Here is a 26,353-nt window from a genome sequence, read left to right on the forward strand (position 1 = left end):
ACAATCCTGTATGGACTTTTAACAGAGGCTGATCTCAGAAGGAAATGAGACAATTGCAAATACTAGATGGTGCTCTCGGGAAAACCGCTGCAGTGCAGAAGACAGAGTGGTTAAAACGGGTGATTGAATCATTCGCTGTGACTTGACTCCAGGTTCTTCTTTATTTCCATGGAAGAGCCTTGTTTGACTCAGACTTTTCTGTCAAATCGAAAGTCAGAGGAAGAATGAGTGTTAGAACTGTTCTTACTGGGACACACTAGGAGTGTCCTGTCCTCTAAATTCTTCCATGGACGAAGGAGAGAGGCAGATAAGTCAGGAGTGTGTGTCTGTACTTCTGTACACTTATGGGAACAAAGCTTTGAAAGTAACTATATCTTCATAGCAAAACCTTTGTTATTTTCAGGGCCACAGGGCACGCCCAAAACTCCCTTCTCTTGTGCACAGTAGAGTTTTCTGTTCAGCTTGTCTGAGCATGTTGGTTGCTGGGGGCTTTCCGGATAAACAAATGTTGTGAGTGGTTGCCATGATGTGAGGGGCAACAAGAGGAAGAAATGTTGACACGCTTCCTTTGAGAGCAGCGATCTGGACCTGAGCTTGAAGAAAATCTGTTAAAGTGAATAAAAGCTAGTGACCTCAGCATAAACATGAGAATAATTGCAAGAACGCATATTTCTGGCAGCGGCATTTGTGTGGAGAGGGGTGGGGTGGTGGAAGTGAGGACAGTGGATGCCTGACAAACCTCCCTTACATCAAGTCCTGTGTGTGTGCTTCCCACAGGAGCCCCGTTTCTCTTAGCTGCAAAGGTTCAGTCATACATTGTGTCCCCTCTGACCTATGAGTTATGAACTCACGCCTGCTATCTGGATGATTCTGCTCTTTAGGAGGGGCGGTGTCTGCTGGAACAAAAGGCATCCATGGTGCTATGCCTCTTTTTCCCTGGGCCCCCGACCCTCAGTCACCCCAGGCTGCCTGTCTCAGGGAATAAAAGGTGTCTGGCATATGCAGGGTCCTGGCAGTCACAACCATGCTACAGACCTGACAAGTGAAGTGTGTGGGGTTTCCTGCATCACAATTCAATACAAAGTAGGGACAGAAGCTTGTTTCAGCCAAAATGAGAACTTTCTGCGGCAAGCTGAGCTGTAACTGCTGATGTGAAGCCCAGCACTGTGTTAGGTGCTCTATGCCAGGGCTTCTTCCTTTCAAAGAACTTATGATCTGGCTTGTAAGAAGAGGTTAGGACACTGAAACAATTAGTAAAGCAAATAGTACCTACTGACTTGTCAAGTGTGAAAGTGTTGACCTCCACGGGGTTCAGCAAGAGGGAGAGTGGTAAAGGCTGGGACTGTTGAAAAAGGCTTCAAGAAGGTGGCACTTGGGAAAGGCCTTGCATATTGGTAGAATCTGTAGAGGCAGAAGTGTTTGTGCATGTGGAGAGGGAGAGCAGGGGGATGGGGCTGGAGGAGGCCTGTTTGCGGAAAGAGCCAAGGGGACTAGAGCAGAGCTGCTGACTGCCATCACTTTAAGAATTTACTGGTCTTTGAATGAGGCCCCAAATGGTATCTCTGGGCTTTGATGGCTCTCTAGCTCTCTACTTCCTGTTAGAAATCCCCACACAAAGGATTTACCAGTTCCACTTAGAATCCAACTTCAGCAACTTGAACTTTCTAACAGCTCTTCTATCTTGATTTTCCTATTATTTTCTTTTCCCTTCCTCTTCCTCTTTCTTTCCTATACCCCCTTTATTGCCATAAGAATACAGTGATTAAGTATAGAGTGTATGACTATAATAATGTATAACCATGATCATGCCTTAAATAATGGCCACAAAGCAATATAACATACTGAGTCATCTGGAAAAACACTAGACTGCCCATAACTGAAGATCTACTATGTCCCTAGTACTTTATCATTTTAAAACTTATATTTATTAGAGAAATAGATGCATGTGGCAAAAGAAAAAAAATCACACAGAACTTAAGAGTTTATGATGAAAAGCAACATCTTTCAGCCCTCCTTTCTCCATCCCAGTCCATTCTCTAGAAGCGACCTCTAATGTTCAGGCCTTTGAGTTCAAGTCTTCTAATGATTACCTCCCTTTGTCTAAATAATGTACTTCCATTTCTTGATTTTTTTTTTTAACTTTAGGCAATATATGCTGACTCTCAGCTATGAAAGGCTAAGACTTAGCTTACTTGTATTACACCCCACCTTCCTATCCTGCAGTATCTGATCTTTATGCTGTTTACTTTTGAGTTATTTTATTAGATAATGTTGTTATATTAGGACTATATTTATATTTTTATTTCCCATTTTATTCTTTTTATTACGTATCTTTATTCTACTCTTCCCTTACCAACTCCCACCTCATCTCATCCATCTCTTAACTTTTATATTGTAAAAATGGTTAAACATTTACATCTGTCCTAAAACCATAATTAACTCTTCTGAGATTTTGCTACAAAGCCAAAACATACCATTGACTTTATTATAACTAACTTGAATATTGCTCACTGCAAAGCCAAGTTGTATGTTAGGATTGTGTTTCCTTCTTTACGAGGCCAAGGAAATGTCCTCTGGGACACTTAAGATACAATGGTTGTAGCTTCAAGGTCAGAAGGTTTCTCTTCCCTTACATTGCAGCAATTGCTTAAAATCTTAGAATGCTTCATAATTGAACCATAAATTTCTCAAACGTCTTTTGATTGTCGTTGCTGTTGCCGTTCCCCTGGAGTTTCTGAGGGACTAAGATTGCCCACTCACATTGAAAAGAAAGGGACCAAGGAGCTGGTGGGGTTCCTCTGCCCCATGGACCTGATGTACAGGTCAGGGGCTCATCGCTGGCACACTTAGCTCTGGGGGGTGGGGGTGGGCAGGAGCCCCTCCTCAGGTCAGAATGAGGACATATCTCTGGGCAAAAACATCCAACTCAGAATCTTAGTTTCTTCCAATCAATATTTCTTCAGTTTCCTTGAAGAGGAGCCGTCCAGAATATTTGTCAGGGATAAATGCTGGGCTGCCTGTAGGAAAAAGAGAAAAGTAAAGGGAGATGGTGCTCCCTAATACAGCTGTTTTGTGTATAGACGTTTAAGGAGTCCTCCTGTTAGCCCAACATTTCATCATTCCCCTTCTGTCTTTTTTTTTTTTTTTTTTATGTATCTTTATTGATTTCAGAGAGAGGAAGGGAGAGGGAGAGAGAGAGAGAAACATCAATGATGAGAGAGTCATTGATCGGCCACCTCCTGCACACCCCCTGCTGGGGATCGAGCCCCCAACCCGGGCATGTGCCCTGACCAGGAATCGAACCTCGATCTCCTGGATCCTAGGTCGATGCTCAACTGCTGAGCCATGCCCGGCCGGGCCCCCTCTGTCTTAAATGCCAGCTCCTAAGCTTGGAGCTTGCAGGGGCTACTCCAGGCATATCAGTTTCTACCTCCTCTGCAGCCTCTGAATCAGATGTTTTGGGCTGTGGTTCCATGTCTCTGTTTCATCATTCGGCATGCTCCTATTCACTCTTCATCTTCCAGAAATTTGTTGAAATGTCTTATCCATCAATTACCTTCCCACTTTCCCATCTTTTTTGAGGGTTTGGAAAATGAATGGGTATAATACTCACTTGCCCTCTTGAATAGAAAATATCATACTTCTGTTCACGTCACCACTTTTGTTACCTTACCTCTAAAACATTTAAGTCTTCATATTAGTTTTCTATTGTTGCTGTAACAAATCACCCCAACATAGTGGCTTAAAACAATACAAATTTATTCTCTGGTAGTTCTGGAGGCCAGAAGTCTAAAATGAGTCTTACAGGGCTAAAATCAAGGGCTCTTTTTTTCTGGAGGCTCCTGAAGAAGATCTGCTCTTTGCCTCTTTCAGTTTCTGGTGGCTGCCGACATTCTTGGGATCATGGCTGCATTATTCCAACTTCTTGTTTCCATTATCATATTTCCTATTCCCTCTGTAGTCAAACCTCCCTTTGCCTTCCTCTTATAAGGGCACTCCTGATTACATTTTGGGCCTGCCTAGATTATCCAGGACAATCTCCCTGTCTCAAGATCCTTCATTTAATCTGCAAAGTCCCTTTTGCCATATAAGGTAACATTCATAGGTTCCAGAGATAAGGACCTGGTTATCTCTGGGGGTGTTTTCTGCCTATTGGTCTTCCTTGATTTCTCCCTTTCTTTAACTGCACATCTCCAGTCAGTAATCAAGTCGCATGGATGGATTAGTCTGTTGACTCTTAACTCTGAATCCACATTAACATTAACCTGGAGAGCTTTAATGATTACCGTGGTCCTGGCTCCATTTTGATGCTAAGAGAATTAGGTGTTCTGGAGAATTAGGTGTTCTGGAGAATTAGGTGTTCTGGAGAATTAGAAATTTTAAAAAACTTTTTATTTTGGTAAAAATTTAAACTTACAGAAAAGTTGCAAGAAAGGTACAAATAACTCACATATACCCTTGATTCACCAGTTGTTTACATTTTCACCATTTTCTTTATCATTCTCTCTTTATTTTTTCTGAATTATTTGACAGGAAGTCCTTCACCTGTAAAAGTCCTTCAGTATGTACTTCCTAAGAATAAGAATATTCTCTTTCATAACTGCAGTGCTATTACCAAAATCAGGAATTTAATGTAGTACAATACAGTTTGCTTTTCTACCAGGTATGTATGTGATGATATCAGGATTGCAAACCCAGCTTTTTTATTGTTTCCATTTACCTGGAATATCTTTGCCCATTCCTTTATTTTTAGCCTTTCTGAATAGAGCGTTTCTTGAATAGAGCATATAGTTTGGTCTTGCTTTGTGAGCCAGATAGACAGTCTTTTAGCAAGTGAGTTAAGCCTTATACATATTTATTGACAAAACTAATGTGTTTGGCCTAAACTCTGCCATGCTATTTTATGCTATTATTATTACATTTATGTTTCTCTACATAATTTGTTTTTTTTCTTTTTAAAATTATTTTTGTACTTAGGTGATAACATATTTTTAGAGATTATCTTTGTACTTACACCTTTTAAAAATGCCTTTAGTGACACCATTGGAGAGACTACCATAAAAAAGCCAGAAAATAACAAGTGTTGGTAGGGAAATAAAGACATTATAACCCTTGTGCATTGTTGATAAGATTGTAAAATGGTGAAACTGCTATGGAAAACAGTATGGTGCTTTCTGAAAAAATGGAAATTTGAATTACCATATGATCCAGCAGTCCCACTTCTGGGTATATGTCCAAAAGAAGTTAAAGCAGGGTCTTGAAGAGATATTTGCATATCCATGTTTAGGGCAGCACTATTATTTACAGTAGTCGAGAGGTGGAAGCAACCCAAGTGTGATACATTACACAATGCGATACTATGCAGCCTTCAAAAGGAATGAAATTCTGACATACACTATAACATGGATGAACCTGGAAGACGTTATGCTAAGTGAAACAAGCCAGTCACAAAAAGACAAATACTACATGATTTCACTTACATGAGGTTTCTGAAGTAGTCAGATTCATAGATGTAGAAAGTAGAATGGTCGTTACCAAAAGCTGGGGGCAAAGGGCAGTTTTTGTTCAATGGGTATAGAATTTCAGTTCTGCGAGATGAAAAGGCTCTAGAGATCTGTTTCACAGCAATGAAATATACTTAACACTATTGAACTGTACACTTGAAAATGGTTAATATGGCAAATTTTATATCTGTTTTTTACTACATAAAATAAATGCCCTTAGCTCCTTGTTTTTAATTTAACTTCTATATTTTAGCTTTAAATGCTATCCTTTGTTTCCCACCTATTGTGTATATAATAGGCAATAAATTTATGCATTAGTAGTTTTAAAAATATCTCCAGGTGATGCTATTATGCAGCTAGATCTGAAAATCACTGGGCTGCTCTCTCATCCATCCCTCCCCTCAGGCTTTTATCCCAGTTTTCATCAGTCCTCACATACTGTAAACACCCCTATCTGGCTTTTCCCAAACTGTCTATTCAGTCCTTGCTAAATACTATTCCCAGAGCAATCTCGCAAAGGTTCCACTTTGTGTCACATTCTCCATTCTTAAAGTTATCAATGCCCCCACCCTCATTTCCTCAGACTTGAAAGGTGAATTGATTTGATTCCTAGCAGAATCACTTACCTGTTATGTGGCCTTTGTTAGGTAATGTAAGGGGCAAATGCAGTTGCTGGATCGTAGCAAGTGTTCAATAAGCATCCTTCTATTCTTCCTTTGTTAAACTCTGGTTTCCCATTGTTCCTATCTGCTCCCCACTCCCTCAACTCACCTCCTCCCTCCCCCACCATCCCTCACAGCCGTCTTGGGGTTTTACAACTAGGCTTATCTTTTAAGACCAAATGGGAGTACCACCTCTTGCCAGAACACTTCATCCAGAAAAGATCCTGCTTTTCTCTGAGCTCCATTCCAACGCTTTCTAACATGTGGAACCTTTTAGTGACTATTTATTTACTTGTGTTGTGGTTTTTTATAAAAGTGTAAATAAAGTTTATTAAATGGAAACAGAAACCCAAGGACAGGCAAGGGAGAGAGCAGACTGAGCACTCCCTACCAGAGAATTAAGGAAGTACATAATTTGCTTTGAAAATATGTAGCCTTACTTGAACACTTGCCCTCCCATATCACTCATGCCTCTTAACTATTTGGCAAGTTACACATTGTACAAACCTATTATACTGAAAGCTCATTGAGTGGAGGCTCTGGGTCTTAAGCATCTTTGTACTTAATACAACATTTTTGGAAAGCAATAGATATTTCTTGTGCAATGTTATCTGATAGGTGACACTTATTGAATGCTTATTATCTACTTGGCCCTGTCCTAAATGCTTTACATTAAATCCTCACAGTAACCATATCAAGTAGATCCCATTATTAGCTTCATTTTACTGCTATTAGACTCTGAAACTGAGGTTCGCAGAAGTGAAGTAGCTTGTCCAAGTTTGTGCAGCAAGTATGTGGCAGAGGCTGAACTGGGGTAAAAATCTGAACAGCCTGTCTTCAAAATGTATGCTACCCTGCCTGCCACTGCCTGTCATTGATGGACTAACAAAATATGGCCATTTAATTTTATGCCTGCAAGTTATAATTTTTTATATTTTGTTCCCAGGTGTAGACCATATTGATATTTTCTGTTTCACTGAATTTCTAAGCAAGTGGATGTTAATGATCCCCTCTGTGTTGACCAGGTGGACCGGAGTGCCCTTTGGGGTCAGCGCCTCTGCATTTTAAAGCTGACCCTGCCACCTTCTTGACGTGTGACCTTGAACAAGTCACTTAACCTTTCTTGTTTCTCATCTCAGAATTCTATCACTGGGCATTTACATAGGATTTGTTGCCATAGTAATAGAAAATAATACTGACCTATCTTTCAGGAGTGAGTGTCATGGGGATTAACTAATTTACAGCTGTGAAGAGCTTTCAACATATGAACTGCTACACAACAGTGAGATCATAAAGAGAATTTAAAACACCATCAGTTTGTGGAGCGTGCCCATTTGATGCCCATCATTATATGTTTAACTATTAGCATTACTACTCATAATAAACTTTTATGAGGTACTTTAGATGGTTGAAGTGTTTTTATGAGAGCTAATTAGTTGTTCCAACCAGCTCTCTGAGGTAGGTCAGTATTCTTATCATCCTTCTTTTGGAAATTACATTAAATTGGTGCATGCGTCATTAAAAAAGTCTTAAACTCTTAGATATTCGGAAGCACTGTGGTTGGAGACGTTTCTCATACAGCTAGCACACCTAACACAAAGCTCCAGTGGTAGGGCAATGGAAAAGTGGATTCTGCTTGTGGTTCCCAACGTTGCAACATTGGCAGGTCTCTCTATTTTTAATTGTTTTGATGTTTGCTCACTAACGATGTGGCAGTTACCCTGTTAGGTTCTTTCTGTATCACTCAGGGTACATTTAAGAAAATCAAGTCCATCCCAGACATTTCAAACACAAGAAATCAGTATGCATGTTTTGGATGGGCTTTAAGAGCAAATGGGAGGAGGAGGTGCTGGGAGAACAATGAAGAAGAAAAGGTCCTACCCGGAAGCCAGTAACTTTCAGGGCTGGGGAGCGAAAGGGAGATCAAGTTAGCAGAGTCCTGGAGCATCACTTGCTGCTGGGCTGGAACCATGAGAGAAGCTGCATGGCAGGAGCTAGAACCAGAAGGAAGGCAGCCACTTCCAGAGATGTTGCCAAAGCAAGAAAGAACAACCTCTCCTCTGCTCCCAGCCTGAGCTTGCACAGTGCTTCCCATTGGTAGAAGCTAATAGGAAGTCACGTAGCCTGGAAAATGTGGGTTGTAGGTTTCTAGTTCTAGCTTCACTCAGCTAAATGGAGAAGGGTTGATGCAGGGCTGAGAAATAACTAGCAGGTCTTTTCCCTGTAGCTCACGGAGATTCAGAAGCTTGCTGCAAGGCCTTTACATCAGCAAGTGGTGGACCTGCTATTCAAGCTCAGATTTACCAACTCCAAGAGTAATGTGTGTTCCCAGCGCCGCACTTCATCTCTCTGAGTCTTAGTGGGCTCACCTTCCCAGTGGGGCTTCAGTGGCAAATGGTAAGAATGTTTATCTCTACTTATCTTCAGGGGTGGAATGAAGATAAAATTAAATCATGTACATAAAAGCACTTAGTTGTTACCAATGCAAACCACAAATGCAAGCTAGTATTGTCATTTGTAAATATTTTTTTCAAAAACGTTTGTAAACATCTGATAAATCCAAGATTAAGGTGAGATTTCTCTTCCCTTAGAATGTAGTTGGAGGACTTTATATTTAGATCGTAGCTGAAAATTGAGTGTGTAGGGGGACCACCCTTCAGTTGGTGGTGGCTGTTGTTAGATTCAAATGGAGCACTCAGAATAGGTTAAGGAATTACTCACGGCTTCTAATTTATCCTGATGGGCTTAAAAAAATGTTGCCCGGTTTTAGTTATATAACCCTTATTTTTAAATAGATATTGTTATTATTATTGTTATTAATCCTATTGTATAGAAAGGGAACTGAGATATTACACATGTTCATTAAGTAATTGTTTAGAAACAAATAATGGATGTTCAGTGTCCTGACTCCACTCTATCAGTGGGCATGGTGGTGAATCAGAAGGAACATTCCTGGCTGGGTAATCTGAGGCCAGTCATTTGCCTCTCTGAACCTCAGTTTCATTAGTAAAATAGACATGCTTGTCCCACCTACCTAGCATGTAAGTTTGAGGATCCATTGTGATAATGTGTGTTGAAGTGTTTGGTAAAATTTAAAGTGTCAAGGACTACCACCGAGTTGTCTTGCTGCCTCCTGGACAGTATAAAAATATGTCTTCTGCAAACACTGAGAAATCCTTATGAGGAAACAAGACCGTAGCATCCGATCATCTGCCATTTCCCAATGTCATGAACTGTACTTAATGTTTATGCCCACCCTTCCCCATCAGAGACAACGAAATTACTCTTATGGCTCCTGTGGCCAGTTGTTTTCTTCCCAAGTAATATCCTTATCATTTGTATTGCTCTGAGGAAGGTGATGTTGGAATCACTTGTCTCAACCTCTGCTTTTCATCAATCTCTTTTTGGCTGCAGAACCCCATGGAGGGAGACAATATCCAAACTGCTTTCAATCCAGTAACTCACACCAGACAATAAAAATGACAGCAAATCTAAACCCCTTACCCTGGATGTTAAGTGAGCAACCATTTGTGGGGATCCTTGTACCACCTTTGATCTATTTGTTCAAGATGCCAGCCACGGTTGTCATCTCTGGGAGCTTTTTTTTCTTGGAAGTGATCCAACTATTTTCCCCTCGGTAGGCTCTGAGACCATTATCTTCCCTTTGACTGAACTGGGTTGGCAGGGACTCAAGCTCTGCTACCTCTCCCTTCCCACGTGGCCCAGTGCATGAGGCCACTCAGGGTCAGAAGCACATTTTTACCTGAGATCTAGGGTGAATCTCTCTCCTTTCTAACAGAACCCAGCGTCCAGAGTCCATTCTACTGCCCAGACTGTTATCCTGGCCAGCAGCTGGTCTTGATACAGTTCCTTTAGCCTAGTGGTTCTAACGTGACCAAAACAGGGACCCAGAGAACCACGTGATTCCCAGATTCCTGGGCATCCCTTTCATGTCAGTGGACATTTACATAGGCATGCTCTATTTTGCAACACTTATTGAGTATGCACTTGTATGGACCAGAGCAGGGTGATGAACAATAACAGCCCTGTTAAATCCCATCCTCAATAATTCATGAACTGGGAAGGAGCTACTGGAGAGACCAGTTTGACTTTAATCTCTCCATGACACGGATACTTTAAAAACAATTTGTGGGTAAATAACACAAGTCTCCAAAATTAGTGTGTTTACTGAAAGGAAACTATACCCAAAGGAAACATTTCTGTTTGAATTTAATTGATTTAAAATTAGCATTCCCTTTCTTTTGATGGCTCCATCCTTGTTTACTGGGAAAACATTTGTAGCAAAACACACACTGTGTGTGTACCTGGGCATTGATATCCTCACTGGCAAATACTCTCTACCACAGTGCCTGGATACATATTTGCTTCAGAGACCTGAACCCCTCTGAAGGAACCATTCCAGTCTCCCAAGGAAATGCTATCTTTACCTGACAAGAATGATGCTGATGTTTAAAATCACCTTTCAAAACAGTCCTGAGGATATTCCTGGGCCTATCAAGCAACTGAACTTGTGAAAAACTGCAGAAAATATTCTGTTAAGAAATATTGGTTCCCTTTTTCTTTCCTTGATTTTTGGAGGGATGGAGAATAAAGGAAGATGGGTGATTGGTTTTCTAACAAGAAATGTTTGTCTAGAAAGAGATTTTTGTTTTTTTTGCAATCCCTTTGTTGCTTCTTTATCTGACAGAAGATTCTTCAGGGAATTTGTAGCATGCAGGGGATTCTAAAAAATGGGTGATGGATGTACATGGTCAATTTAGATAAAGGTTCCAATTTACCTTATGGTACCTATCCCTCTAACAGTTTAAACACCAACACATCTGTGTGTCTCTGTGTGAAGACACATATATAGGTATCTACACACACACACACACACATATTTTTTCTCTTTACAAATGTGATGCTTCCTCATTGTGGAAATAAGAGTAAACAGAAAGAAGAAAATAATGTCTTGGTTTGATCACACAAAAATAATTTTCAAATGTATTTTCTTTGTATATCTATAACCTACAATGTAATATTTTAGTAAAAAAGGGATCGTATGGAATATCCTTTATAATTTCTAATTCACTTTTATTCACTTATTGTATTAAATGTGTATTTCCATGTCCCATGGTCTACATTATTATATTAATAGCTTTTGAAATTTCATTATTTAGAGTACTTCCAATTTTCTAAATTCTAATGTTATGGTAGATATCCTAGAAGCTGCAGTTTAGTGTTTCTTTAGGATAAATAACTAGAAATGGAATGTCTGAGTCAAAGATATGCAGAATTTTAAAGCTTTTGCTATGTATTGTTAAATTTCCATCCATAAGAGTTGTGCCAGTTTTATTTTATCACCAGCAGTGTAAGAAACTGGCCATTTCTCCATATCTTTGCCAACATTGGCCATTTAAAAATATCTTTTCAACCCTATGGGAAATAGAGGGTGAGGGATAAACTACTCAAAACCATTGCAGCACTAACAAGAACACTAACAAAAACAAAATCGGTGCCAGTTATGGACTGAATTGTGTCCCCCATTTCCTCAAATTAATATGTCAAAGCCCTAGATCCCAGTGTGACCATTTGGAATTAGGGCTGCTAATAAAGGTTAAGTGAAGTTATAAGGGTGGGGTCCTAATCCAATAGGACTGGTGTCTTTATAAAGAGAGGAAGAGACACCGGAGCACATGTGCTCTCTTTCCATGAGCACAAGAGAGAAGACAGCCATCTGCAAGCCAGGATGAGTTCTCACCAAACATCAACTCTGCTGGCACCTTGATCTTGGACTTCCAGCCTCTAGAACTGTGGAAAAATAAATATCTGTTTTTTAAGTCTTTCAGCCTAAGGTATTTTGTCAGAGCTTCTGACTGGCATGGCACCTTTGTAGGTTCTTGGCAAATCCCAGCCATTCAGCATGGCCAGAGGCTACACCAGAGGATATTAAAAAAGCACACACACAAAAATAGAGTGGGAATGCTGACCTGGGGACACTGAGATAGTGGAGATGAAGTGGAGCTCTGAGCTAGTGGGGCTGCTGTTAAGGTGGGCACAAGAGGAAGTGCAGGCTGCCACCAGCTGAGAGCACGCAGGTCCTTTTATTATTTATTTATTTATTTATTTATTTATTTATTTATAATAGAGCGAAAAGGGTTCCTGCCTGTACAGCAGCCAAACTGAGGGGTTTTTTAACTTTGTGCAGTGAGGAATACCTAAGGCTACATCTTTCCCTCTCCCAGGGGTGGAGGTGGGGCTGTGGGGCTGGGCCCATTGTAGTGTAAATCTAGCCAGGAACTGGTACCTCCTCCTTCCTTGCTTTCTTAGAACAACTCTTGTTTTTATTTGTTATATATGATTTTATTTACAGAGGAGGTCTATTACCGACGGAACAGTTGTGTTCTTCTCAAACTCATGTCTTGACATCTTTACCGCCAGTGTGATGGTATTAGGAGGTGGGACCCTGGGGAGATGATTAGGTCCTCCTGAATGAGATTAGTGCCCTTGTAAAAGGGACCTCAGGAACCTTCTTTGTTCTCTTTTCATCACTTGAGGATACAAAGAGAAGATGTCAGTCTGCAACACAGAAGTGGCTCTAATATACTGCTCACCTATTTTTGGATATAAGATAACGGTTCTTTAGGGCCCCCAGTGTTACATAGCTGCAGGAGTGACTGCTGTTCTTTCATTTAATCTGTTGAGCCACAAGGCAGCCCACTGAAAACAGAGCAGTCCCTGTCTCTGAATGTGCCCCTTTACCCTTACCCCTGCTTATCTGTCTCTTCCTCTTCCTCTCCCCTTGCCAACACTTTACATCCCCCATCCTGGATGCGAGGAGCTCAAAGAAGAAGCCAGAGCCCAGCTCTCGTTTCACATTTCTCTGGAACACTCGGAGGGAACACGGTGCATGTCCTAGAGATGAGCATAAAGTTCCCCTTTCACGGACTTGGAATAGGAATAATCAAAGAAGGCATGCCTCCATCCTGAAAAAGCAATCGCCTGGTCCAAATGTATATTTTGATTGTATAAGCACACAAACCCACAAAAACTGGATGAAAAGAAACCTGGGAGCAGAAGCGGATGACCGAATTGCATTAGGCTCCCTGCTTGATTACTTTTAGCCACTGAGCACATGTGCCATTTGTGTGACTGACTTAATGGTTTCCCTTTAAGGCATTATTAATGATCATAAATATAATAACTTACATGGGTATAATGCTTTATAGTTTTTAAAGCATTTTTATATCCATTATCTTATCAGGTCTTCACAACAAACTTGGGACGATATGCTTGCCATAGAATGGTCTTTTCCCTGGGAAAGTCTTCTTTGAGCAGGCATCTTCAAGAAGGGATGCATGCAGAGTGTTGGGGGAGGAAGGATACTGAGCCATCGAAGTCAGCTGATTCCACTGGGGCTGGGCAGATGTCACCCTGCCCTTGCCCCTCCACACCCTGGGTGGGAGTAACCAACCTTAACTCCATTTAGGAAAACATCACTTTAGTTCCATTGAATCACTCTGCTGAACAAAGGGTTACATACACAAACCAGTCTTGGACTTGCCCCATTTCTGACCCAGTGGATGTTAGTGGGAGCTCTCCTACCTCCCCAGGAACATCATTCTCTGTCTAGTTTTTAACATTCATTGTAAGTACTTCCTTAGCAACCACTCTAGCTCTGGAAGACTTTAACTCTAAGAACTTACAGCTCAGTTCCTCCAGTCTTGTAGATAAGGTTGCTGGTGGGTGGAGCAACTCCAGTGTTTTCCTCTTTTGCATCCAGCTGTAATGTAGTTCTGAGATAGGCTGGTAAGCCAGGGCAAGCAGAATGGGGAAACTGAGACAGACAGCTGAACAAACTGACAGGGTGATTTACAGCAGATAAAGGTCATCTCCATAGAAATAACATCTAGGTCTCAGTTGTATTTCAGCTCCAGACTCAGAAAAGCAACAAAACTAGGTGGGCAACACCAGGACCAGCTGTGATGGCTGACAACCCCTTGCCCTGACACTGACCAATCAGTGAAGACCAAGGCCCTTGAGGAGTACACCTAGAAAACTGATGAATATTCTATGAAAACACTCCCCTGAGACCTCCCCTAAGAGTCCTGCCTGCAAGAGAGAGATAAAAGCCTCAAGACAAAGGACTCAGCAGTGTGATCTCTCTCTGGGGAGCACTCCCTCACCTTGATCATTCCTTCTTCCCTTCTTCGTGAAGAGGCATGCACCTCCTAAACTCTAAGGGACCCCATGAGACTTGCAACTTGGGCAGCAATGGGCAGAGGCAGCTCGTCACAGGCTAGTCCCTTGAACTTGACCCCAAGGTCCCCTTTCCTCTGACTTCCCAGAAAGCCAGGGCAGCCTAGCCTAAGCTCTCTCCTGTTGCTTCTTCTATGCTAAGCCCTTCCTTGTTTTTCTGTCCCCAGCTTTAATAAATGTTCTCTCATAGTCATCTGGACTCCTGTTGTGAAATTTTTCCTGCACAAAGTCAAGAGCCCACACATTACCAGCTGGCCCTAGGCAGACCCGCTCAGGGCCAGGTCCCGTTTCTAGGAACAGTTCCACTCTCCATGTGACCTATAATTATTAGCCATGGAACCCCAAACTCATCTTAGCTCCCACCTCTCCTCTGCGTACAGCAGTGCATTCCCCTCTTACCCCGCCTATGACAGACAGGATGACTACTGTTATTTCTTATTTATAGATGAGAAAACTATGTTAGGAGATTACATCATTTGTCCATAGAGTCAGTTCAGTGGAACCAGGAGCAGTCCTTATATCCTCTAGCTCCCAAATTAGTTATCTTTCCATTATATAATGAAATACAACTTGGTGCTCCTTCTTCCTTTCCCCTTTTGAAAAGTTTCAAGAAATGGGCAATATTCCAATAAAATGTTTTCCCAAAAATTGCTCATTATCTTGACATTTCACAAAACCACGTAAGCTGCACTTTATGGCCTTTAGGAGCCAATATGAAGATGTGTTTATTATTAGACTTTCTTCCTCTTTTATAAGGATTGTTTTCCCACACATAAGGATGAATCTGAAGGCCATGTTTATAGTACATACCTCTCTTTCTTTTTGTGGCTGCCTAAAAAACTGGTGGACCTAATCAGGATGGAGCAAATTGTCTCTCCTGGAAATTTGGAATCAGAATGAATGAATACTAGTTATTCAGTTTTATGATCATTTGAGCCGAGGACAATTAAACCCTGGGGCTGTGGCCCCCATATTTGGACATATAAACATGAAGCAGAGATTAGAGAGAGAAGAAAAAAGCTGGGACAAAGCTAGTAGAGATGAAAAACCACTTGGCGCTGGAGGAATGGAGTTAGGCAGCAAGAGCTGCTGTTTAACTGTCTTTTAGTTCCCAGCCCCAGATACACAAGCAGCCCAGCCTCCATTGTAATTCCTGCCCTTGTATTTCTGAGACACTCCAGGATTCTTTCCAATAAATTCCTGTTTGGGGTTAAGTTAAAAAGGGTTTTTAACACTTGCCAAGTTAACTTGGATGTTCTGAAAACTATTTGCTGGAATTATTGGCTCCAAGCATTTCTGTCATTGGCTTCAAGCATTTCTGTCATTGGCTAGGTATAGAAAATATCCTGCTCCAACCATTGCCACGGCTGTGCACACACTCAGGTGCACGTGGTGCACGCATCCCCAGGTATACATGTCCCCAGGTGGCTCCTGCTCAGCTTGTGGCCAAGAGACACCATTTCTCAGCTCTGCTGGCCTCACGTTTTTGTTCATCCTGAAACTCCCAGTGAAGAAGGCAGCTTCCAGCCGGGTACCCACATAATTCGCCCTCACTGACACCCTTCTCATATTCCCCGTGCTGCTGCCTGCCCATTTCCTTTTGCTTTTGCAGGCAAGTTGTCACTCATTGTTTGCTAATGACTAGTTGGCAGGCACAGAGAAGAGAAGTGCCAGCCAACTTGGCCTTCAGACTGGAAAGAAGCATGTTTTCTAGAGAATGAAAACATTATTTTGTAAGAAGCACGTTCCAGCACTGAATATTTCTTTTTCAAAGTCCTGCTGGGCTCCTTCTGTCTCTGAGTGTCTGCCTTCCTTTGTCATTTCCTCCCACCTCCTTCCCAGATGGAAACTGGCAGGGCCACCTTATTTGGGGACGGGGCTCCTTAAAGGCAAGTGTGAGCTTTAGAGGAGACGCTACTGAAAAATAAATCTCCTGAACCTGTAAAATGAACTTCCCCTTGTCTTGGATTTAATATTTGTTCCAGAGAAGGACAGGACTCTTGACACCATTTCTCTCATTATCTTTCTGCTCATCTGGGGAATTGTCCACCCACCTAACTCCCCCCAGAGCTCCTAAAAGCAGGCAGCTGGGACCAGCCCTCCAAGGCCAGACTTAACATGTCCCTGGGTGTGAGTAATGTTGCGAATTTTGACAACAGTGCTGGTTACTTGTTTATTACTCACTATACACCAAGCGGTCTTCAAAGACTCGGTGAAAACACCGCTCAGGTTCGCACAGTCCTCTAAGCGCTTCTCAGCCAGAAGAGGGCGTTGCATCCCTGATTTTATTTTTTCCTGTTAAACTAAGCGAAAGCCCTAGGAGAGCAAGTGACTGTTAGATCCACACTGTTCTCTATGCATAAATAACAACACAACAACCAAAAGTTCATCTGTTGAAAGCAAATAGTAAAAATAAATATTAGTAAATGCAAACCAGGCAGCTAGTACAGAACACTGCTCTGGGTACTGCGTCACAACGGCTTCGGGTGACCACGTTTTCCTGCTGCTTGCTCAGGTTAGAAATGAAGTACAACAATGCAGCAGGGCCTCCTGCTAGTCAGGAGCAGTAGGTAATATATTTGTTTGTATTATGGGATTGCAGTTCTACTAGAAGGAACACTTGACATTTTGATGAGTGCCTCCAGGGAGAAAAGGTACTAACTTCAGAACTTAGTTTTAATTATACTAAGGAGATTACGTTATTCAAAAGCATCCCACTGGTAAGGTGCAACATTTCCTGAAACAGTTTAGTGGAAAATGCCACATTAATCAGTTCAATATTTCACTCAGAAGGCTTAATGATGGGAGAAGTTTAAAGTACCGTAGCACGGTAATGCAGAGGGAAGGAAGAAAAAAAGGTTCACTTAGAGGAAAAGGCTGAGACAGTTGTTAGTCCTTGTGCCTTTCCCCATTAAGAGTGGGCTGGCTGTGCTAGAAACCCAGGAGGGATCAACTTGTGGGACCCCACCATTCCTGAAATGAAAGGACCTGCAAAGGCAACAAACACATGTGAGAGAGAAAGTGTGTTATGTTCAAGCTTGTCCTCTGCCTGGGCAGTTTACCTCTGCTCCTCGGTTAACTGGTCAGGTTGGTAATGAATAGCTGAGACTCTCTTCCTCCCCACCCAGAGGGACAAAAGATCTCAGGAAGGTCTGTGCTTCATCTGGGATGGGTTCTTACTTGAAAGGTGGCCAAAACACACACGCCCGTGTGCACAAATACATGCACACACGTGTACACACATGCACACACAGGCACGCACACGGGCCTATTGAGATGCTGAAAAACTGAGTGATGAATGATGAAGACTGGAAATTTAATCCAGATCTTAATGTTTGTAAACATACGAACTAGCCTATGGCCAGTCAAATTAGAGGAGCAATTAAAAAAAAAATGAATCAAGGTCCATTGTACTCATGGGGCAGAGGTCCAGCAAACAAGTGTGGGAGCCTTGGTGGCCTCTTGCTGAACCAGTGAGGGGCACCTATTAAGGGGCAGAAACAATCACTGTCTGTGGGCGTTCCTTAACATTTTTTTGGTCCAGTTGTTAGTTTAGTGCTCACCACAAAGAAGCTAAAGTATCTTGGAATAAAAACTAAAATCAATATGGAAATAACATCTAACTTATCTAGAATGTACACCATGTGACATTTCTTTCCTTCTTAGTAATTGCTGTGACAGACTTTTACATTTGCACTGCTGCCCTCCAGCTTTGTGTATCAGAGCCATCTTTGCTTCTACCTTCAAATCTCTCCGCTTCTCTGTGACGTTTTTTCTCCCTCCTACAAGTCACCTTTTTTGTTTCCCAGAAGCAGGTGCATTTCCTTTCACATGTATCCTCCATTGCAGGAGCCTAACTTCAGTGCTCTCTGAAACACTAGCTAACTTTTCCTAATTCAGGAATTCCTAAACTTTCTGTGATAGCATTATGCCATTTTGTCCTGTTCTTGTTTTGTTTCCAAGATCCTATCAAAGCGACATAATATATATTTATTGAAAAAGTTGTAGTGAATCTGAATTTTGTTTTAAGATGTGCACTACAGCCTGTGAGATTTTAAGCAAGCTTCCAGGGAAACAATGAATATAATTTCACTATTGAAATTAATATTGATGCCATGACACCAAGGTTAATACACAACATCCATGCTGGAAGGAGATACAAACAGAAGTAGTTGGTCTCCTAGTGAAGCAGCTCCTGTCATTGTCTGGATGATGTTTGAAAGTCACAGTTGGATGTTTCAATTTTCGTCTCGCTTTGTTTACCTATCACACAAAGTCCTTTGTTTGGTTTGGGGCTAATTCTTCTAATTAGATTGAATGCAGAGTCTTTGATTAGCGTGTTTTGGGCTCCTCATTTGTTTCTTCTCGGAAGCACTGGGGCCTGGGCCTGACCAGGAGCAGGAATGCTGAAATTCATGGGGTCATCATCTATTTTCTCATCCTGATAACTGTTGCCCAAGTGCTGTTACACTCTTCAAAATGTGGTTGACTCCATCTGTGGATTTTCACCAAATGAATTTTCTAAGCCTCATATCCTTACCATATTCTTAACAAAAGGTTGGGAAAGTATGGAACTCTGTTTTTATAACAAAATTAGAGAACAGTTCTAAATGCTAAATCACCTAGGAATTTCTGGATATGATACATTAGGTTGTAGTCAAACTGACTTGAAATTTGAAGTGCTCATTAACTATCAGGAGACACAATTGCCTTGCATACACTGGCATAAAATCTCCCTTGTTGGTTTAAAATAGCTGACTTTTCATTTGACACAAAGATCCTAGTGGGAGAAAAAGATAAAGGACTCCTCAATCATACTCTTTGCAGAAGAGGGCCTGGGTTTTAATTCTGTAACTCTCCCTCCCAAGCCTCTGCCTCACAATCACCTTTTATGACTTTATCAATTGTTGCTGGCTCTTGACAAGAACTGGAGCTGGCTGCTGGCCTGACCTCCTCCTGTGCTGATAATCTCTTCCCTTATTATTTTTTCATCTCTTACGATGTGATTTCACTACCACCATAATAATTATCATTTGCAAAGGCTTGTTATGTGCCTCTTACTCGGCAGTGCCCATCTATTCTTAAAAATTGAAGCTCAGAGAGCCCTGGCTTTCCAAAGAATTTTTCTGTGGCTTTGGGCTTCAAAATCTTCTATTTGACTCACACTATATGTATTATCCTTTTCTGGCTCCATCTGTTCTTCCTCCACATTCCAACTTATTCTATTGTTTGGTTTCTTTAGAATCACACGTCTGCCTATCTCAGATGCAAACAGCTATGTATTGCATGATGATTAAATCAAGAAAATGAAAAATATTTGAAGTTGCATTTCTTTGTATAAACTCCATCCATTGAAAATTCAGAAAATTTGATATTCTTATTTAATGCCCTTTATTATTGCAATGTCACTGAATGATTGCATTACTTTTTTGCTAGTGTTTCAGAAACTCAAAATTAGCAGGACTGTAGTTGTTGTTCTCAATATCATATTTCAGAATCACCTGGAAACATTTTTAAACTCCGTTGCCCAAGCCACACCTCTGGAGATTCTGAGTCTAATTTAGAATAACTGAGAACCACTGCAGGGAAATATCAGGCAATGATGAGGTTCCACTATATATCATTACTGAGCACAATACTTTGGAACTGATTCACTTTGTCTTCCTCTGATTTACCTTTTAATCTTTAATTACAGAATGTGGTTTACTTCATGATATATCATAATATTGTATTATCCAAAGCAGAGTTAAAATTTATTTAAAATAAGGAAAACATGATTTTAGAACAAAGACATATTCATCAATGCCCTTTCTTTGAAACATAAAATTCTTATCAGTCACCTTTTCCTTTTTGACAGCAACAGAAGTTTGCACTTTATTTAGGAAATGGTTCTTCTCAATTTGGAACATCTATTAAAACTTTAAAAATATATACCTGTTATGACCCAGCAGTTGCATTTCCAGGGATCTTTTTTGCAGAAATATTTGTACATGTGTATGAAAATTTTCACAGGCACGTTGAGTGCCCTGGCAAAAAACCAAACCAAACAAGAAAAGCCAAAATGACTATCGCTGGGGCAATGGTTAAATAAAATTTGGAACTCTACACAATGCAGGAGTATGCAGTTTGTAAAAATGAGCTATGTGTTCTGTCTTGGAAAGGTGCATGTGATATATTTTAAGAGAAAAAAGCAAGGTGAAGATAACTGTAAACAGCATGGTCCTCCCCAGACCCCCCTGCTTTTGTAAAAGGCGAGCGCTTTGTGGGGTGTGTGCGTGTACGCCGGAGTTCTTCATAGTGCTAACTGGGGTTTTTGGTGTTCTGTTTGTTTGTTTGTTTGTTTGTTTGTTTGTTTGTTTTCCTGGCAAGTTTTATAAAGCAGTGGAGTAAGGAAGGGCTTTCACTATATTACTGTATCATTTCACGGTTTCTCCTCAACAAGCGCACATTCGTGACCTGTGTAACTGAAAGCAAAGGGAAGGGTAACTAACCCAAAGCAGAAACAGCTCTGCTCAGGGCCTCAGTCTCAGGCTGGGCTCTCCCGCCCCCGGAGGGGCAGAATACACCGCGGGGTGCAGTGATCCTGCCAGCTGACTGTGATGTGCCACTCCCCCCAGATATCTGGGTCCCACTGGCTGCGTCCTGCCCTGACTCCATTTCCTCCTCCGTCGCCAGACCACCTGCCTGCCTGGCAGCCGAAGCAGCAGCTCTGCCTCCGGTGGCCAGTGGTGAGTGTGGCCCTGAGCTGAGTGTGCAGGATGCACGGGGAGGGGACCAGGGGCTTCGCTGAGCTGGGCTCTCAGAGATCAGGGGTGGGGATTTCAGAAATTAAACTACAAATTACGTCCCAAAGCTGGGCAGGTCTTACTGTGCCTTCGTGGATGTAGGCACCATACACATAAAGGAGAGACTGGCTCTGTCACTTTTAGGTCTCCTGTTTAATTCTCATTACATTCCACTGCCCAGTATCCCTGTGTAATCGTCAGTTTTCATGGAGAGCTCACTATGTGCCAGGCACTGCAAGTACTTTATGTATATAACTTCAATTAAGTTTCACAACAACCTGTGAAGTAGTTAATATTATCATCCTCATTTTATTGATCAGAAACCGAGGCACAGAACAATTAAGTACTTTGCTCAAAGTCACACAAATAGTAAGTGGCAAAGCCAGTGTTTGAACCCAAGTGTCTGTCACTCCATCCATTCTCCTCTGTAGGCCAAACCCTTCCAACCTCCACCCATCCTTCCCTCTTCGAAGTTATAAAGCAGTTAGTGGAGACAAAAATGAAGTACCACGTATGAATACATGACTTCTTCCTTTAGGAGAAAAATGTCTTAGAATTTAAGGTTAATAAGATAATGATTTTAGAAATAAGATTTTGATAGAAGCAATCCATAAAAATATATCCAGGAATATCCATTTTTCTAAAGTTTAAATTTTCATTTTTTTGCTTTGATAATATTTTCCTGGTGTTCCACTAAAAACTGCCTCTCAAAATGTGTGAGCATAATTTAGCACATGTATGGAAAGCAGCATAGCATAGTGGTAAAAACGTGGACTTGAGCCAGACTCCTTGAGAATGGACCTTGGCTTCACCACTCATTAGCTGTGTGACCTTAGGCAAGTTACTTGACCTCTCTGTACCTCAGGTTCCTCATCTGTAAATTTCTTCTTCTGTAAAACAATAGTACCTGCCTCTGAGGGTTGTTATGACAATCAAATGAGTGATATTGTTAAGCGCTTAGGACAGTGTCTGGTACATAGTAAGTGCTACACATGTATTTGTTAAATGAAAAATAATTAAGAATAAAGTACAGCACAACCAAATTGTGTAGAATCTCCCCCGCTGCTGTTGTTTTTTAAGGGGGAGAAAAGCATGAAGAAACCCATATTTCTTGAACTTCTCCTCTGACAGCTAGCTATAGCTAGTACCAAATACAGCCTTTAGAATTTCCAGGTAAGTAAAAATCTCCTTCCAATTCAAGCAGATGATCATGATTCTCAAGAAATGAATTCTGGGTCCACAGAGAGCTGGGCTTAATAACAACCGGGAAACAGGCCCCAAAGACAGCACGCTGGCAGCAAGGTACTTGGGCTTCTGGGGCTTGGGGCTTGGGGACTTTGGAATTCGATACTTGCTCAGAGTTGTTAATGTGGCTATTAGCTTTGAGACTTTTCTGCTTCACACCACACATGTCCGTGTTTTTCTATTTCAACCTTCTACTCATTTCCTCTAAATCTCATACTCTAGGACCTTATCCCGTGTTTCTTTTGTGTTTCACATTTTTAGAGTTGGCATTAAGGTTTTAGTGTCTTTAGGGCATTACAACCTATATTTCACTGTAACAAACAGGAGCAAATCTTAAGATTTCTGGCTGGAATTCTTTGCAGCCTTTCCCCTATTGATGTTTGCAATTTCATTTTGCTCTAATTGTCCCCCGGTGGTGCAAATAGGCAGGAACTCAGCCCTCCCCAATGGATCCTGAGCCGCCACCACCTTTCTCCTGCCTAGAAAATGGAATGGATTACTGGGGCAAAGATGAGCCCCTATTTAACACTGGGCAGAGTTTGGGGAAAAGCTATAATGTTTAAATTTTGGCTTTCTATTGATCAATTGCTAGTGTCGTCCTCTCTGCTGCTAGTAAGAGGCTCCTTGAGGGGGAAGAAAGAGCAATGACTACATGAAAAAAGTGAAGCCATACACACAGAGTTTGCAAAACCCTCGGGATAGCTCCAGCTGAAAAGGAGCTATAAAATGTAAAATAGCATCATTGATAAGAATACTTTTATGATCATAAATAGAAACAAGTAAAATCAAGCTACTGGTTCTCTGAGCTTTTCACTGGGCTTCCCTAAACAGCTAGGCTGTGGTGCCCTTCCTCTCCTTTCCCTTTACTGCTCATCTTGTGTTCTATTACACGTATTTCTGCAATTGCCATAAGCAAATCATTTAACCCATAGGAGTAATCCTGGGAAGGTGATGTCAGTGCAAATAGAGCTGTGGCTATAAAGACCAGCCATGCACAAACACCCAAAGGAAAGGATTTAACGAATCTGAAGTGCTCTATCAATAGCAAATACTGCCACTAATTGATAATGACAGTATTCGCGCAGAGCCCAAAGTTCATAGGGAGCTGTAGTTCAGAGTTCTTGGCAAGATGAATCAGGCCAATGGGAGCTGGAGAGCTGGAGTTCTAGCTGTGTTTTCTGCACAGCAGGACCACATTCGAAAAGCACTGATTTCATCTCCTGTGTGGTATCTCCACAGTCTCTAGAAAGAGTGTTGACAGGTGGTTTATGGTCTTCGGTTTGGTTAGGTGCTAAAGACAGGTTTACCCTTACTTGATAAGATTATTGAGAATATTAATTAAATTATGATGGAAGATACAGAGAAAGCAGTTCCCTGAGATAATTTCTGCAGTCTGCTCTCCCTCACCTTCAGATCCATTGTAGGCTTCCTCATGATGTGCCTGCTAACACTCAGTGGAGCAAACTTTGGGATGTCAGGAGGCAGCAAGTATAGCCAGAGCACGGCTGGGTCTGAATTCTGGCTTCACGGCTCACTGATTGTGTGAACTGGAGAAAGCTACATTACTTCCTTGCACCTCAGATCCCTCTGTAAAATACCAATTTCATAATTATGTGAGAATTAAATGAATAACATATGTAAAAATAAAGAACACTGCCTGGCACATAGAAGCATTCACCCACTTTAGATAATCTGAGAGATCTTTTAAAATGCCCCAAATGGATACAACCTACTCTACCAGCTTAGAGGTAATCTGTTTTTAAGATTCCAATCAAATGGCTGGAACCATCTAACCCACCAAATGCCTGACTTAACCTTAATGTCCTAGGGTCCATCCCACTGCTAGAACCAGAGCTCAGGCATGGCCCCTAGGAGAGTGAGAGCATGTTATCAACTGCCCCTGGATACTTGGGTTAATGCATCACCAAGATGTAGGCTGGTGACACAGCAAAACATGGGGAGTCAAAGGCCTCATCCTCGCTGGGGAGACAGTGTCTGAGGAAAGGGGCTGATGCCTCAAGCACTAGTACAGCCCTACTCCCACTGATTCTCCAAGGCCTGAGGAAGGATCGTCCTCCACCCCTTACTAATGACTGGCCAGAGGAATTTCACATCAAGATTAAGCAGGCGACCACTTGAAGGATTCTTTTTTTTTAAATTTACCCACACAGCCACTTCCCCAGAGGACAATACAGGTCCAGAACCACTGTCCCTTTGACTCCAACTTCATACAGGGGATGGACCCCCGACTTAATCTCTTTCTACTCCCTACACTGCTTTTATTTCAGTAGTCTCCCTGTCTTTGTCACTGAGCCTTGATCAGGGACACCCCTGACAGGTTTCAATAATCCCTTTACTTGAAGAAAACCTGTTGTCTCACACAGATTTCCCCACACCTCCCCAGCTCTGAATGTCAGCAGTTTCTTTGTCAGGAAAAAGTAGCCCAGCCGGGCGTGGCTCAGCATTTGAGCATTGACCTAGGATTCAGGAGATCACAGTTCAGTTCCTGGTCAGGGCACATGCCTGGGTTGTGGGCTCAATCCCCAGCCGGAGGCATGAAGGAGGCAGCTGATCAATGACGACTCTCTCATCATTGATGTTTCTCTCTCTCTCCCTCTCCCTTCCTCTCTCTGAAATCAATAAAGATACATTTTAAAAAGAAAAAAAAAAGTAAAGTCTGTCTTACCATACACCCTGCCACACTCTTATTTCAAAGTCTGCTCTTTGCTTGACAATTGTTTTTATGGATTATCAGTAGTGAGGGAATGTTCTGAGAGCTGTCAGCCAAGTGTCAAGTAGAATGACTGAACAGCACATATCATTTCCTGTGACCTTTGCTTGATTGTGCATGTGAACACCTCTACTTTCTCAAGAGAAGGTAAAGAGGAAAAACATGTTTCAGGAAGAGGAAACATCTTTATCTACTACAAATATTTATAGAACACTACTTCAGTATTTTGAGTCTATTTTAAGATGATTGGAATATTTTGAATGTTTCTCAGTATAGGAAAATTTACCAAGAGAAAAGTAGACATTATTCAATCTTCCTTAGACAGCTTCTTTTCTACAAAAGCCCAAAGCCTTTTAAGCCATATCCTAGAGCTGCAGTTAGCTATTGCTGCATAATACCACCTCCAAACCTAAATTGTTTCATTATCTTTCATGATCCTATGGGGTTGACGGCTCAGTTAGGAGGTTTTTCTGTTCTACCTGAGTGAGCTGGCCTGATGCCATCTGGGGGCTGACTGGGCTGTAACGTTCAAGATACTGACTCTCATGACTAGCAGTAGGTACTGGCAGTTGGCTGGGAGCTCAGCTGGGGATGTCTACCAGAATCCTTGGTTCTTCTCCATGTAGCCTCTCCATGGGTCTTGGGATCCTCACAGCATGGTACCTAGGTTCCAAGAGGATGTGTCCCAAGCACTAATTAAATCTCTGCTTGTATTTCACTTGCTAAAACCCCATTGACCAAAGATATTTACATGGCCAAGTCCAGAATGTAGGTGGAATACACAAGGACATGAATACTGGAGGTTCATATTGAGGTTCACCAAAGTAACAGTAGACTACTCTCCAAAACTCTTCTGAATTCTGAGAGCAAAATGGGAGCTCTAGAATTGTGGAGCTAATAGGGACCTTAGAGATTGAAAGTTCAGCTTCTTTGTTTTACAGATGAGCAAACAAAAAGCCAGAGAAAGTGATTTACTTACTCAAAGTGACAAGCCAAATCTGGACCAATCACTGTAAAAACAATTTCGAGTCAGGCTCTGTGCAGTTGCTCCCTACCTACAAGGCAGCTCCAGCTTCTGGCCTCACGGAGCTCACAGTCTAGAGGGCAAGGCTGCGCTTCAGATCTCTGCACACCCAGTGCCACATTTTAACCACGGCACTTCACTGC

The 26,353-nt window shown here is 41.7% G+C and overlaps 1 long non-coding RNA gene across 2 annotated transcripts in view; it reads left to right on the forward strand.

Moving 5' to 3' along the window:
• Positions 1-26,353, forward strand: part of LOC308555385 — a 231,784-nt gene that overhangs the window by 96,731 nt on the left and 108,700 nt on the right. The window contains exons 5-6 of one of the 2 annotated variants that reach the window (XR_013998538.1): positions 8,394-8,563; positions 9,581-11,216. This is a non-coding gene — a long non-coding RNA (uncharacterized lncRNA). Of the gene's footprint in view, positions 1-8,393; positions 8,564-9,580; positions 11,217-26,353 lie in introns of those variants that run through there. The other variant, XR_013998537.1, reaches the window with a different exon arrangement.

The sequence above is a fragment of the Miniopterus schreibersii genome (genome assembly GCF_964146895.1).
Source record: "Miniopterus schreibersii genome assembly, chromosome: 3".
NCBI classification, from domain to species: Eukaryota; Metazoa; Chordata; class Mammalia; order Chiroptera; family Miniopteridae; genus Miniopterus; species Miniopterus schreibersii.